The sequence below is a fragment of the Hyaena hyaena genome, unplaced genomic scaffold (genome assembly GCF_003009895.1).
Source record: "Hyaena hyaena isolate Hyena2069 unplaced genomic scaffold, ASM300989v1 scaffold_119, whole genome shotgun sequence".
NCBI classification, from domain to species: domain Eukaryota; kingdom Metazoa; phylum Chordata; class Mammalia; order Carnivora; family Hyaenidae; genus Hyaena; species Hyaena hyaena.
In genome coordinates this window covers 3,443,143-3,460,390 of record NW_024080750.1, presented here as the reverse complement: position 1 = coordinate 3,460,390, position 17,248 = coordinate 3,443,143, and the positions used below count along the sequence as shown (strand labels likewise).

The window sequence follows — 17,248 nt, the reverse complement described above, 5'->3', positions numbered from 1 at the left end:
AGCCTTAGTATCATTGTATTTAGGTGTGGCCAAGTGACTAAATTTTGATGGCCAGAATATCAGTCAAAATGATCAGTCATTCCTTCAAAGGGAATAAGTATTCTCTCCTTGTGTTCTGGAATGTGGACATAGTGGTGCATCATTTTGGATTCTGGGCATGACCATAAGACCCTAAGATAGAAGAGGCCTGGTTCTCTGATGGGGAGACCATATCATCTTTTTCTGCATCATTTTATGTGAGAGAAACAGGCTCTTGTTTAAGTTCCTGGTATTTTGAATTTCCAATATGCAGCTAAACATACCCCAACTAACTTACATACTCTTATCTTGCATGACTAATTCATGACACTCTTTTCAGTGTTCATGACATCATGAACTATTCAAGGTGGAGAAGATCCTACAATCACTAGTTTTTGGTTTTCAACAAATGGACACAAGTAGATTTGGAAGCATTGTCCTCAAAGTTGACTATATGGAATCCATTTTCTCTCAATCTCTGTTTCCACGTACATTTTTATTTAATTTCCTGCCAACTCTACACGTGTAAGTTATCTATTTGTGCCACTCCTTTTCTTCATATGAGTAACTTGTGCATGTCTGAAATAATTGTGACCACCAAAATCATCCCTAAACATACTGAAGAACATCCAGAAATGTTGACCAGGGGAAGAATAAATTTGCACTATTCCAGTTGGCTAAATCTAAAAATTTGGAAGTCTAAAATTTATCTCTGATTCTTGTCCCTCACTCTCAACATCAAATCCTTCAGCAAGTTCTTTGGTTACATCCTTAAATGTGTTCTGAATCGGCCTTCTTTTCTTCATCTGCACCACCAATTCTTGTCCAAGCCACCATCATATCCACTGGGGATATCCTCAAGGGTGACTACAGTGATCCACTTGCTTTCCGGCTATGTATTTGTCTGGTCCTTTCCCACAAAGTTGTAAGACTAATTGTTTTGGAATTTAAATCCGTGCAACTTTCCTGCAAAAAATGTTTCCTTGGTTTTTCATTTCCTTATACTCACTACACAACTCAAGTCTTTTGTCATGACCTATAAGGCTTGTAAGATACAGCTTCTTCCTAGTTTGGGCCTTATTCCATACCACTTTTGGGTGTTTTTTTTTTTATTCTAAAATGAACAGAAAAGTTGAAGAACAATACAAAAAAAATCCCCACCCACATACTACTTATTTTCCAGATCATTCCATTTCAACCACACAGGGCACTTTACTCTTGAGTTTTTCATGTTCCTACCCATCTTACATACTTTGAATTTGCTATGAGTTTAATCTTTATGATCATAAATCTTTCCCTCAGGTCATTTCATGGCTTCCTCCTTATCTTTCAGACCTCAGCTCTTCTAAAAGACATCTTCATTGAGAGTTTCAAGTGCCCTTTCAATTCTAGTCACTCTCATGAATCCTGACTTACTTTTTTCCTAGTGATTACCATGATAATTTACATGTTGTCTACCTTTGCTAACTGGAATGTGCTATCTTTGGAGGTGAAGTCATACCCATCTTGTTCCTATCTATACTCTTCAGTACCTAGAGGAGAGACACCCCCACAGAGTAAGAGCTCATTAAGTGTGTGTCGGCTTTTTAAAATGAATTGATTAATAAAAGAACAGTAACCTGAGATAGATGGGCACTCCCAGATCCTTAACCTTGAGAGAATTTCTTCTGCATCACTGGTTGGCTAATAAACAACAGCAGTGAAGCCAATCAAACAAAAAACAATTGAAAGTGCTTTAGCTAACTACTGCAGATAAATACACACCAAAAATAAATCAACAAATAAACACCCAAGATCAATAGCCATTGATTTTATTTAATTTAATTACTGTTTGCTTTTCCTGTTGTAAGATGGGACTGATGGGCATCTTCAACTCTTTCCACCACCACTAGCTTTTCTCAGATGATCCATTTAGTTGTTTCTTCCATCTAGAGTAACTGTCTCCCACCATAGGCTTCCAGTAGACTTATCTGTGACACACAGAGGAATGATTACAGCTGTTTGTCTCCCAACAGTAAGATTAACCGTTTTCTCACAAGGCACCCCAACACTTCCAAGATGGTATCTTTTTTCTTTTCCAGAGATGTGAATGCAATCTCAGGCACACAATAGAAGCTGTGCCAATAAAGTCTATTCTTGTCAGCTTCACAAACAGCCTCATTACTTGGTAACTGCAAACATGAGTTTGAAGTTGCTGCTCCTGCCAAGCTGAAGTCTATGGATGCTGAGGTCGAGTGATTGAAAATTCCAGATTACAGGCAGAAGGGGATGAAGAGTTGTTTATAGCCCTTGCTCATCTGCTAAAAGCCTCTGGCCAGAAACAGTTCTCTGTTTGAAGGAAAGCAAATATCTTCCACAGCTGAAAATAAATGTTTTGAGAGAAGTCTAGGCAGGACTTGTGCTGGGAGCATGGCTTTCAGGCCTGGGGAAGGCAGAGGGAGTGGAGTGATAACTAGCAGTTGTTCCTCAAACCAGGGAGGTCCTGGGCTGAAATCAAGCAAAGCTGGGTGCACTAAGATTTAGTTAGCTTTTCTTTCAACGTGAGATGGGGTTAGTTATGCCACTGCAGAAACAAACGCTTTCTTGGTTGAATTTGGCTATAATTGATAATTGTATCATGGCTGATGTAAAGACTCAGTTTTCGCTGACTCCTTGAAAAGCTGAACCACATGCCATTGGAATTGGCAGTGACGAGATTCTGATCCAATATCTAGGGATGTAAAGACCTTAGCTGGGTTACTGCAATCTCTTCATCTTGGATTGTCTTCAATACCAGACTGTCTTTCCATTACAGCTTCAAGTAAGAATTAAAAGCAGAAATACATTTCCTCTATTTTGTTTCTCCCCACATTCAACATATGCACACATATTCAATTATTAGAAATTATGAATTGAACACTTTCTGTGCACCAGACACATCTTAGGTATTAGTTATGCAAACTATCTAGAGCAATTCGATGGCAGGGTCCCTGCCTCAAATTTCCACTGGGGAACCTACATCAGCAAATAATTGTGATGTAATGTGATGTGTTCAATAATACAGGTAGACATCAAGGATTGGGAAGCTCAAATATTGGAGGGATTTGTCGCCTTCAGTCTGGGAAAGGACTTCTTGAAGTTGGAAACCACAGAAGTTAAAGAATGGTAGTTCCCAGTCTTGCTGGGAAAAAGAAGAATTAAACAAGGAATTTGTTTTCAAAACAAATGGAAATATCCTCAGAGATTAATAGCCGTAGGTGAAGTTGTGGGTAGACCCTTTGAAGAATGTAATGAAATTTATAGACTTTCTCCCTCAAGAATATAATGCCCATAAATGAATACACAAATTCTTTAATGCAGTTTCAAAGAGATCACAGAAGCTCCTATAACAGGGGCAGGTTAATAATCTAGGAAAACTTTAGACTCCTTTTATTCATTTTTACCTTTTTAATTTTTGTTTGAGAGTGAGAGAACATGAGAGAGGGAGGGGCAGAGAGAGGGGGAGACATCCAGGTACCCCTTGTTTTTACCTTTAAAGAAGTGTTTCTCAAAGTCAGGGCTTGAGTCCACTGCATTAGAAACACCTGAGATATTGCTTATAATGCAGATTCCTAGGGCTCTATCTCAGATCTATTTAAAAAAGTCACTCTAGTGTGCACTCAGGTCTCTGCTTTTTTAACAACTATATTTGTGTGATGCTGTGGAGTGGAATCTTAAGAGCTCCTGGGAGATTCTGGTATATACACCCTAAACCCCAGGGCATTTCCTGTTTATTTGGACTCACTTTGACTCCTCCCTTTCAAATGAGAGATGCGGCAGGGCTGTGTCTGCTGAGAGGCATAAAGGACTTCTCTCACAGAAAATGTTCGAGTTAGAACACGCCCCTCTTGGGGCGCCTGGGTGGCTTAGTCGGTTGAGCGTCCGACTTTCGCTTAGGTCATGATCTCGCGGTTCGTGGGTTCGAGCCCCGCGTCGGGCTCTGTGCTGACTGCCAGCTCAGAGCCTGGAGCCTGTTTCAGTCTGTGACTTCCTCTCTCTCTGACCCTCCCCTGCTCACGCTGTCTCTCTCTCTGCTAGAAATAAATAAAACATTTAAAAAAAAAAAAAAAAAACACACCCCTCTTATGAGTTCCATATAGTCAAGATTTTGACAGCAAGCTCTGTGCATACCTACTTTGTTCCCATTGGTTTGTCTTCTCTGCCCAAGGAGGTTGCAAATTCTTGGACTTGCCGGGTCCTAGCTTCTCATCTTGTATCCCTCAGATCACTGGGCACGTGGCGTGTGCCTCAGAAATATTCATTGGTTATGGAATCCATGTTCTTTTTTTTTTCTTCCTTTAACACAGCTGGCCAGCCTCAGTCATTCCATCAGGATCCAAAGGTTTTTGTTGTCTTTTGCATTTTGTTTTAGGCTCTTCTGCTATACTCCTGTGTCTACATCATCCAGTCTATTTTATTGAAAAATGTTTTGTTAGATTTCTCCTCAGCCTGTACACTTCCTGTCCAGCCCTTTCATAGAGAGTCCTTTGTATTGAACAGACAGACTCTAATCTGCACATCTTCCCTCTGAGCTCCAACCAGGGCTCCCAGGTGAGCATCCCGACACCAGTCTGGAACATCTGTTCAAATGGTCCAGAGCAGCGGGCAGTGATGGTGTGTGCAGTTTTCTTGTCTGACAGGCCCTGGGTCCAGCACGCTCAGGGAGGGAGCATGAATGTTTGCCTTGCCGGCTGGAAGTCCTAAAAGCAGCTGCCTGCTGATTGATGATAACTTGCATAATGACATTGAATGTTCACATGCTGCCCGGCATGAGTGAGACGCTGCAAGCTCCCCTGTGCAAGCCCTTGCTGGTTGGCCAAATCCTTATCTTCCAGCATGCAGGCAACAGAAACAGCAAGAGCCAGAAGGTATCTGATCCAAAGATGTCCGTTACAACCCCAATGGTTTTAACACAAGGAGGGGGTAAGGGGGGAGACTTGATGCTTCCCAATTGCAAATTTACTAAGAAAACTACGCACCAGGGGCTCAAAGCAGCCATGACACCTACGTATTGGAATATCAGGATAGGATATATTCGTATTTTTACATTTTCTGGCTAAAAATGGAGTCTCTTATGGAGCTCAGAGAACTGGCTTCCAGAAACATTTCTTAAAAAAATTCTTCTAGTGAGGCCAGATTTTAAGCAAACCACAATACTTAGGTTTATTATCTTCCCATAGAATTCTCTTCACTGCTGTGAAGAAATCTAGTCTTTGATATTAAGATGGCCTGTCAAAGTGGTTAAGAATGCCATTGTAAAATGGAAGATTAGCAATATGCAATCGTTTGCATTAATGTTTCTCAAATTACTCTATTTCACCCATTTTCATTGCCATGGATTTAGTTGAAGCCTTTACCACTTCTGTTGTGATTTACTCGAGGGGATCCTAAATGACTGCCTTGTCTGCTGTCTAAACCTACTGCATGCTCTCCACCATGTGACACACAGATTTCCCAAAGTCACAGGGGGTCAGGGGACTTTCAGCAACTGTCTCTAGTTGCCTTGGGAGGGAAGTGTCCACATTCTCTGTTACAGACTAGAGACTCTTTTATAACTCTCCACTTCTCTCCAAATGCAGATAAACCTACTCAGCGAAGTGACCTATGAACTTCAACATGGCTAGGGTTCTGTCTACTTCTTCATGTACAGAGAACATGTCATTCTCTATCCCTAAAATTCCATCTACCCTACTTGGCCAGCCTTTCCTAGTGGCAGGCCGTGGCACTTACAATGTTGAGTTCTGCAGAATGTTAGTCTTGAAAGATGTTATTTGGGGCTGTTAAAAAAAAAAAAAAAGACTTGGTCAAAGAAACTTGAGAAACTGATGGAGATTATTAAAACACTATCATACTAGAGTCTCTGAAATATCCCATTATTAAAAAAAAAGTGGTTTTGCTAGTTTAACCAATCCTTTCCCAAATGTAGCTGAATTTGGAGTACTTTTTTTTGGAAATACCTCTCAGTTAATGTGTTTCATGGGTCAACAATCTGGACAATTATTTTTTCTTTCCTCTCCAACCAGATTTATTGAACACAACAAACTCTGTGTACAAGGTGACCTGGATCTGCTGCTTCAAAAACATGATCCTTTCTTACTAATATTTTAACAAGTCAGTCCATGGAGTGTCAAAAAGCACCTTACTCTATAATTAACAGCAAAGTGTCCAATGCACACTAAATAATTGGCCTAACTACTGGAACTATAGTAGTTCTGCAAGTTAATTAGCATAGGTAGGATCTCCAGGCTGCTGGAGAACTCATGGTGAGGCCACTTTGTGCACTGCCACTGTGATGTACCATCAGGTTACCAGATCATAATACTCCCATTGTCTGATTCTAGATACAGCCTAGGAATATCAATGAGGGCTGAGGTTAGCTGAGCTGCTGGCTGGGCCAGAACTGATATCACCCCAGCATGTCCTCTGACAGGGTCCCCTGGCAGCCCCGATGAAGTACTTGTGAATCTGTGCACAGGACCCAACAATGGATGGATTCTTCACTATGTCCTCCAAGTGCTGCTTCAAGGTCTCCTCTGTCCCACCTGCTATCTGCATCCTGCAGCACATCACGTCCTTCTCCACTCCAGGCCCAGATACACACACACACATACATATATGCACATATATATATATATATATATATATATATATATATATAAAGACAGAGAGAGAGAAAGGGAGAGAGAGAGAGGCACCTGGGTGGCTCAGTCAGTTAAGTGTCTGACTTCAGCTTAGGTCATGATCTCGTGGTTTGTGGGCCCAAGCCCTGCATCAGGCTCTGTGCTGACAGCTCAGAGCCTAGAGCCTGCTTCAAATTCTTTCTCTCTCTCTCTCTCTCTCTCTCTCTGTCCCTCCCCTGCTCTCACTGTCTCTCTTTCCTCTCTCTCTCTCTCAAAAATAATAAACAATTTAAATATATATTTTTGTAATGTACTAAGCAAATCTATAACTTTATGTAAGTTCTTCTCTTTACTTATGTCATACATTCACCTCCCTTAGCAAAGTGTCATATGAGGTTGGCCAAGTTAGTGATCATTTTCAAATTAGTCAAGATTCCTTAGGTTATAATTTACAGTAACCAAATTCAGAGTAGTTTAAGCAAATGGAGATTATAGCTTGAATAATTGGCAAACACAGTGGTAATGATAGTTTTCATTGTAACTCAGTGGTTCTCAATAAAGAGTGATTCTGCCCCTCCCCATCCCACTCCCCAAGAGAAATTTGGCCAAGTCTGAAGATGTCCCTGTCTCTCCCAGCTGCAGGACAATGGGTGCTTCTGGCATCTAGTGCCAGGTCAAGGTCAGCACAAGAGGCTGAGGCCCCTCCCCCAAAGAGGAAATATCTGGCTCTAAATGTCAGTACTGCCAAAATTGAGAAACTCTGAGTATAATTAGGTGCAAATGCTCAAAGTCATTAGGCATTCTTTAGTATTCTTCTCTCATGTCTTTGGTCAAAATTGGGTTTTATTTTTGTCTGAATAGCAGGAAACGTGGCTTTGTCTACATCACATTCACTTATACCCAATTCTATGACCTAATTAGAAGAAAAGTCTTCCTTACCAGTTTCAATCAGAAAAATACCAGAGAATTCAATGATTGGTCCAAGTTTGATTGATCATGTGATCATTACACAATTGCTCCCTATGATGTTACAATGTTCCCAACATAGGCCATGTCTCCATCTTTGGGGTGGGGGTGGCAAAACTGTATTAGTCAGACAAAAGCAAAATTTATCATACTTTCTTGGAATTCACTTATTTTACAATAGGAACAATAATTTATCTCATAAAATATTGTGAGGCTTCTTTTTAATGCATGTGAAATGTCTGACCGAATATTTGAAATACGGGAGATGTTTAATGATAATGATTGGCAAATAGACATTTCAAATATTTTTATTGTAGCAAGAACACTTAACATGAGATCTACCCTCTTGACATATTTTTAAATACACAATACAGTATTGTTTACCATAGGCACAATGTTGGGTAATAGATCTCGACAATTTATGGATCTCATGTAACTGAGATCTGATGCCCCTTAAACAGCAACTCCCTGTTTCCCTTTCCTTCAGCCCTGGTAACCATCTTTCTACTCTGTTTCTATAGCTTGACTATTAAAAACAATTTTTTTCACATTTATTTATTTTTGAGAGACAGAGTGAGACAGAGCGTGAGCTGGGGAGGGGCAGAGAGAGGAGACACAGAATCTGAAGCAGGCTCCAGGCTCTGAGCAAGCATTCAGCACAAAGCCTGATGCGGAGCTCAAACCCACGAACCGTGAAATCATGACCTGAGCTGAAGTCGGATGCTCAACTGACTGAACCAATTAGATGCCCCAAGCTTGACTATTTTAAGGACTTCATATAATTAACTCACATAGTATTTGTTATTCTGTCTTTGGTTATTTTACTTGGCATAATATCTTCCAGGTTCATCCTAATTGTCAGGATTTCCTTTGTTTTTTAATTACCTATTTATGTATATACTATATTTTATTTATCTGCCAATGAGCATTTGGGTTGTTTCTGTATCTCAGCTATTGTGAATAATGCCTGCAAAGAACATCATGAGAGTGCATATGTTTCCTCTCAATGCTAATTTCAGGGGGGTTTTTGGATACATGCTCAGAAGCAAGTTTGCTGGATCATGTGGTAACTCTATTTGTAATTTTTTTGTGGAAGCTCCATACAGTGGACGATAGTGGTTGCACCAGCTTGCATTCCTACAAACCATTCATGAGGGTTCCAGTTTCTCCACATACTCACCAACAGGTTTTATGTTTTATTTGGTTTTGTTTTGCTTTAAAAATAGCCATTCTGGGGCACCTGGGTGGCTCAGTTGGTTAAGCATCCGACTTTGGCTCAGGTCATGATCTCACAGTTCGTGGGTTCGAGCCCTGCGTCGGGCCTGTGCTGACAGCCAGCTCAGAGCCTGGAGACTGTTTCAGATTCTGTATCTCCTTCTCTCTCTGAACCTCCCCTGCTCACACTGTCTCTCTCTCTCTCAGAAATAAATAAAACATTTTTTAAAAAATAGCCATTCTAACATGTGAGATGATAGCACATTGTGGTTTTGATTTGAGTTTCTTCTGCAATGAGTTACGCTGAGCATCTTTTCATATACCTCTTGGCCATTTGCATTCTTGTTTGGAGAAATAGCCGTTGCTCATTTTTTAATGGCGATTTGATGTTTTTTGTAGATGTTCCCTTATATGTTCTGGATATTAATCCTTTATCAGATGTGTAGTTGGCAAATATTTTCTCTTATTCTGTAGGTTGTCTTACACTCTGTCAATGGCTTTCTTTGCTGTCCAGAAGTTTTTAATGTTGTCACACTTAATTTTGCTTTAGTTGCTTGTGGTTTGGTGTCCTATTGATTGGTAGATATGTAATGATTATGCAAATTAAAAGATAAAAAAACAACTGAGTCCATCTCTGATATGAAAAAAGATCAGTATCATAGGCAGTCCAGAAATCGGAAAACGCATTATTTCTATTTCAGTTTTGATTTTTACTTTCAAATATCAGCAATTGGACATTTACATTTGCTTGCTTAGGGAAATATACCACAAGCTGATAAAATCTACCTTGCAGTTGTGGTCTCAGGAGTCCACTTAAAGTTGTGAAATATACACAGTTTGAAATGTTTGGTGTCAAGGCAGCTTTTAAATCCTCAGACCAATTAAGCTTAATTATTGAGTGAATAGTAATACTTTTCTTCAACAGTGTGAAGGTTGAATTAAAATTCATTTTCAAATTAGAAGGTAACACCTACTAACTGTCAATCAGTCAAGTGTTTATTTGAGGACCTGGTTAGGAAAAAAAAAAAAAAGAGAGATTAAAAATACTAACTTGAAGGCAGGTCTATCTTTTATTATGGGCATTATACTTAGATAATGCAAAAATCTTACGTTTTTAACCAGTACCATAGGAAACCTAAGACAGACCTTTCTGAAACTCATAAGCATGGTCCAGTGAAGGTTTCAAGCATATGTGAATTGGAGGTAACTTATGGGCTTGGAATCCCAGAAACTTCCCATCTATTGTTGGGTGACTAGCATCAAATGTCACTGTCATCCCCAGCTATATTAAATATGTGTGATATTTATTTGATTTGACATGAGTTTTTGTGGGGAGATACAAAAATAAGCAGATAGAGGAGCACCTGGCTATAGAGATTTGTACAGGGGAAAAGAACCTTATAATGGCAGTCAACAAAGAAACCCATTTTATTGGATATAAAAACCACTGAGGAAATACACACAGAGAATAGTATATGACTACTATTCCAAGTTTCCATCCACAGCGCTACAGAAATACTGAGCTCAAATTTTGCTCACTGGGGGATAGATGAAGTGAGAAGTGCCATGCAGTGTGGCCAATAGTAACTACATCTTCTGATGATCACTAAATAGGGAACAGGCTCAATTTTATCCTCAAAATTTTTTCATAAAGGCATGCAACAAATTATAAAGAATAATACAATAGTACTTATAGATTCTACTATCCCACCTCATTACCCACATGGATAAAATAACCTTGGGTTGTCCTCTCCAATTACACCTTCTCCTTGCCCTTGCTCTTGACTCAACATAGTGTTTCCAAGACTTATTAATCTTAATATACGTAGTTTTAATTCAAACAACCTATGACTTCTTTTATAGAAAAGAGAGTCATTAATATCTCTGTACCAGCTGTCTGTATATCGGTCTGTGCTAAGCCATTCTGCTTTTGTCTAATTTATATAAATTGCAATAAGCTTGAAAAATTGATATTATCTTTCCTATTTTCCTTTCTTGCACATTTAGAAAAAATGAGTCTTACAGCATATAAACAATGTGCTAAGTTCATGTGACATGACACCAAGTGTCATGTGTATCAAGAAGATACTCAGAATATTCAAGAATGTACTCAGTTTTGGAGGATACATATGTGCTGTTAGTTACAAAATGGGTTATATAAATATTTCCATTTTTCTAGGAAACAGAAGAGATAGTTGAATATTAGGAATTTCCATTTCAAACACTGAAGTTTTCAGGTTTAAAGAATCAGAAAGACTCTATTGTTGTATGTTGCATACAAGAATCCCGTCATAGCAATCTTCTACACAAAGTGAAGTAGAAAATAGAGGACATTACTAGACTATTCCACCCTATGAAATATTCAAATTGGCAGTCTACATGTGAGTTTGAGATTCCTATGTACTGAAGCCCATGATTAAGGGGTATCATTTACCATTTAGCACAAAAGAACATAATATAGCAACTGCTCCCACCACCAAATATGGCCCATGAATACGTTTTGATGGTGACCTCCTATGATCATAAGTCACTTTTTTAACAATTCACATGTCTAAATTCTGTATGATAAACTGTTTTAAAATCAATAAATCCAATTAAGAACAGACCACTGTCACAGCAAAATAAGTAAAAATGATTAAATTCCTCCAAGCATAAATTTAAGAGATTATAATACAGTTTTGTTTGGGTTATATATTTTTTTTGTCATTTTTGGGGGATTTTTTATTCCTACCCTCCCTCCTTCCTTCTAAAAAGCAGTTTTCAGGCTGAGATTTGGATACCTATGTCCGCCAAGGCATATATTAATAAATGGTTCACTTTCGGTACCATATCTATGTTTGTAAGATGTATATGCAGTTCACAGCCACCTGCTTAATTTTCACCATGTCCTCTGTAAATTATCCATCCCCCTTCTAGGTCAGACAAAATATATTTTCAAAGCATATAAGAAATAACCTTTCCTCATAAAAAAAGAAAAATTTAAAAACATTGATTTTTATATTCAGGTCGATACTTGCTCTTTTTCTGAAGAAAATATTTAAAAAGTCACAGAAACAAGGAGAAAGAGTTCTCAAGCTAGTTTTTCTGCAATGAAACTATGTTTAGCTCCACATAATCTTCAGACAACACCGCTACTATCAAGATCAGAATCCAGGGTACTCACTGTGAATCAAATGATGAATAGGAAGATGAGTGGAACGTTCCTCTTCTATCTCTGTGCTCAGTCACCTTCCCAATTTATTCTTTGGTGTCTGCCTGAAATTCTATTATTTAATGCTATTCTTAATTTCAGTCAAATAGGTTCTAACTGGCAGCCTCTGGACTCAAATCTTGGTGGAAGTAGCAAAGGTGAGTAGAGCTTTTTGCAAAATGACTAAGCATATTAAGGCTTCTATACAGGGTGACTGAACTATAAGTGTTCTTGTTTTGTTATTTATTACTATCTCAAAGTAGAGCCAGGTTTCTAAACCTTGGCACCATTGACATTTTGGACCAGATACTTTTTTGTCTTGGGAGGCTATCGTGTACATAAGAGGACATTAGCAGCATCCCTGGCCTCTACCCACTAGCAGCCCACTGGTAAACTGTAACCACAAAAAATCTTTCTGGCCCTTGCCAAATGTCTGCAGGAGGTCACATCACTCCTGGAGGACACATCACCCTGAGAATCACCGTTGTAGTCTTGACAAGAAACATGGGCCAGAAAGATTTCCTCACTAGAGCACTAGTGTCTGGTGGGCAAGGCGTTTGTCTGTTTTGTCTAGGCCATATCCCCAGCACTTAGAACAGTGTCTGCTGTATCGCAAGAAGTCAGCAAATATTTGGGAAATGAACGAATAATTGAAACATTCGACACAAATGATGCCCCATTCATAAAAGAGAATCCCATCCAGCTGTTTCAAAGTGAGGGTTCTAATGTTTATTAATATGGTTGGGTGCTCGTGAAATATTAAGTGAAAAACAGCAAATTACAAAGGAGGCCCAATTTATTCCCATTCTATGTTATGAATATATATATATATATCTTGAAGTATATACAAAAATTGTGGCTCTACTAGATGGCAGGATTGCAGACTATTTTTATTGTCTTTGAATGCTTAATTATACTTTATTATGTGTGATACTTTTATACTACAAAGTTTGGTCGTTAGTTTACAGAAGACGCAATAAGGAGCAGAAGAGGCCAAACACACCACAGAAAGGCCTTTCCTAATTCTAAATTCTGCATAATGAGATTTCTGAAGACTAAACACATGAGGTGTCTGACCTGAGAGGAATGAACTGTTCTCTGAGAAAGCTGCCCTAGATATTGCTTGTTTCTAAAAATCACAATCTCTGTGCCCAGTATCGTCTTGGGTATTATGGAGACCCAGGAAAAAGTTCAGAATCTAATTGAGGGAAATAAGACCTAGACACAGGATACCTTCAACACAAAATGAAACAACACACAACCATATGTTAAATTGTGTGCTATGAACCCTGCTTCACGATTTCATGGAGGAGAGGTATCAAAGAATTTGTGCACTGGAGAAATGGACTTCAGTTGAATTCTCAAGGATGAGTAGACTCAGCTAAAAGAAGGATGAGAAAGAGCATTCTGGTGAGGGGCAAAGAGACAAATATGTTGGATAAGGGCACAAAGAAAAGGTGAGCACAGGTAGAAGGCATCAAAGATGCTGATCTAACTGGAACATAGAGGTGTAAGGGCCACTTACCAAAAGAGATGCAACTGGCATCTCAGGAGGGACAATCCTCTGTTAAGGAGAAACGTTCCAGGCATTACCAGAACTTTGTGTACCTGTGAACCCTAGGGTCAATGGAGGAAGCACCCATTCTCAGCAAAGACAATTGTACACAGGCCATAGATGTCCTTCAAGACACTGGCTCAGTAATTTTTACCCATTTATTTCTTCATGACCATGACTAACACCCAGCCATTATAACAAGGAGATACAGACATCTTCTGAAGTGCTCCCTAGAGGGTGATACCACCCCAGTATAGAATTACCGAGGGCCGTTGACCTATCTTAAGATATTTTAGGCTGGCTGTGTGTTCCCTCCAACTCCTACCCAATTTCAGGTGATTACTATGCAAGTTGTGAGCCTCATTGTGGGGCAACAGACTCTTCAGTCAAATCCACAGGATTGGAACTTAGGCTGTCTTTCTTGCTGAATGTACAATTTTAGGCAAGTTTACTCTATCTAATTCTCTATTTTCTCATATGTAAGACAGGGATCATATGAATGAGTGTGTTATGGGTTGCATACTGTGTTCCCCCAAAAAGATGCGCTGAAGTCCTAATCTTCTAAAGAGGTGACTTCTGAGCCAAGACCTGGTGAGGAGAAACCAACAGTGCTAAGGTCAGGAAGCCATGTGTACCAGGCTTGGGCGGGGGCAGCTAGTGCCGGGAGGGAAAGAGCTTGGGACTTAGGAAGAGAGATACTGGTCCATTGTGACTTTTGTCCAGGGAGCACATGGTAGACTAGCATGTAACTAATTGAGAATTAGTGATATTATGAAAGACTTGGGGCAGGGGTCATTTGAAGTAGGTTGGATTAAGGAAGGATTGAAGGAAAGGAAAATAAGAGAGCCTAAGGAGAGGGAAAAAAAAAAAAAATCAAGATTCCAAGGAAAGGACTCCTCTCTAGGGATATTTAACCTTATAAACTATTATAAATAATGTTTCAAACAATTCAGTTGGCTGCATGGATCTAACATACATCATTGGTGGAGGTTGTAAAGCACAGAAGCTAAGAGCAAAGGATCCTAAATCCAAGGACCAGATATTAACCACATGTCTGTCATGTAAAGAAGCTTGACCTTGGGCAAGTTCCTCATATTTAGTCTTCAGTTTCCCAGTCTCTAAAATGAAGCTTTCCTAAGATATGCCTTTACCTCATAGCCTCAAACCCAATAAACACTTGAAATGTTAGTGACTTTTGTAAACCCTCACTATGGACATCAACCTATAGAATCTATCACAGCAGAGAGTTTTGCATATAGAATTTGCAAATCTAGATTGAGGGATGATTGGAACCATATTTATCATTCATCACTGTTTTCTCTCATCTGGGCCATAGTAGGCCATCAATTTTGCACTTGGTAGGCCATCAATAAATACTTCTTAAATTAATAAAAGAAGTAGATGCTCATTACATAATTGATGAATTACTCAGATGAATCATTTACCTGCTGATTCCCGGTGATCTGCAGCCCATATATGATATGTCCTTTCATATTTATTCTCAGTTAGATGATGATCTTTAAAAGGCCCTCTGAATTAAACCATTATTTTTTGCATCAAATTTGAATAGTCTATGAATTAGAAGCTTCAGGGTAAAAGGGAAGCTGTAGCTTGTCATGTATATGTTTTGTATCTCTCTGAGTGAGACTATATTTTTGATAGAATGCATCTACTTCTATAGAGCCATGGCTGAGTTGTGTAAAGTATCCATGCATATTTCATGTTTTCTATAAGCCAAGGCTTAGAAATGAAAAATGAAGGTTGTGCTGTCAGACTCAGAATTTGGGCAGACATTTTGACACAAAACTTGTCAACAAAGAGAGTTAATGTACCCAGAGTGAAGTAGACATAGCAACAGTTCAAAGGTACCTTCAGAAAGAAAGCCTATAACTCAACAATATCTTACACATAGTAGGTATCCATTAAAAGAACTTCGGTGTAAAAAGTAACAAACAATAGTATTACATAGTATTAAAACAAGTATGTTTTGAGAATAAGTTAATTCAGACTATTCATTTTCTTTCAGCAAGATACTCTTGTGTAAAATCTCAGGTTCATATCTCCACCAAGACTTGTCTTGTGGGACTGTTGTTAGGATTACATTAGAGAATATAGAGCACATAGTAAATATTCCACGTGCTTTTGGTTCTGCTACTATTATCATGGTTATTTTTATTAAATGTTCACCAATTCAATCATAAACATTATATTTCACACAGAAGAGTGGATAACAGATTTCTGATTCAACCATAAGAGAATAGTGTGTCTCACTTATTTCTCTTCCCCCACCAAACGGAACAATAAAAACAGATAAAATATGTGAGGGCTTTGATTCATTTCAACCATTGACAAAGAATCATCAAAAGCATTGAACAAAATCAGAGACTTCCTCAATCTGTAAAATTTCCTGATGACGATATATGAAAAACATACAAGAACCATTGTAAAGATACCTCTCGAAGATCTGTCATGAAAGACAGAACAAGTTTTCTGAAAGATTGGGAATACCCAATTTTGTTCAGCTTGTTACTGGAGGCACCAGTAAGTGTGATAATAATGCCTAAGTAAATAAATATGTGTGCAAATACATGAAAAAAGTAATACAAGATAGAAAAGCTATAAATAGCAAAAATAAAATTGGGGTGCCTGGGTGTCTCAGTTGATTAAGCGTCTGACTTCAGCTCAGGTCATGATCTCATAGTCATGGGTTTGAGCCCCACATTGGGATCTGCACTGAGAGCTCAGAGCCTGGAACCTGCTTTGGATTCTGTGTCTTCCTCTCTCCCTGCCCCTCCCTTGCTCACACTCTGTCTCTCTCTCAAAAATAAAACATGAAAATTTTAAAAATTATCTTTATTTGCAGATGACATAATTGTTTATATAGGGGCACTGGGCTGGCTCAGTTGGAAGAAGATGTGACTCTTGATGTCGGGGTTTTTGAATTCGAGTCCCGTGTTGGGTGTACAGATTACTTTAAAATACATAGTAATTGTTTGTGTAGATATTTCTAAGACTACTAAATCTAATAAGGGGATTTAACAAGATTGCAAGATCCAATGTTAATAGATGAAAAGAAATTGTATTTCTATATACTTGCCCAAAATTGGAATTTATATTTTAAATACTAATTACAATAGCATCAATATACATAAAATAATTAGTGATAAATTTTATGAAAGATGTTCAAGACCCCTCTACTGAAAACTACAAAGTATTGCTAAGAATAAAATTAAGAGGATCTAAGTAAATAGATATAAGTGTATATTAAGACCCTGTAGTGTTAACTGTCAAATTTATTTATAGAATCAATGCAATCCTAATAATAACCTCAGTATTTTTATGGTGGTTGTTAATTTGACAGATTCTAAAATTTATATAGAAATGCTTAAGGTCTAGACCTTAACCTAGACTGAGACAAAAAAAAAAATTAGAAACATAGCAAAGATTGGGGTCTGGATGGCTCAGTTAGTTAAGCAATCAACTCTTGGTTTTGGCTCAGGTCATGATCTCACAATTGTGGGATCAAGCCCTGTATCCAGCTCCACATTAAGTCTAGAGACTGCTTGGCATCTTCTCTCCCTCTATCTCCATGCCCCTACCCTGATCCTGCTCTCTCTTGCATGTACTGTCTCTCTCTCTCAAAATAAATAAATAAACCTAAAAAAG

General features: G+C 38.6%; 1 pseudogene; it reads right to left on the bottom strand.

Annotated features, from left to right (window-relative positions):
- Positions 1 to 6,294: 6,294 nt before the first annotated feature.
- On the bottom strand, positions 6,295 to 6,603 carry LOC120234879 (annotated as a pseudogene).
- Positions 6,604 to 17,248: the final 10,645 nt, after the last annotated feature.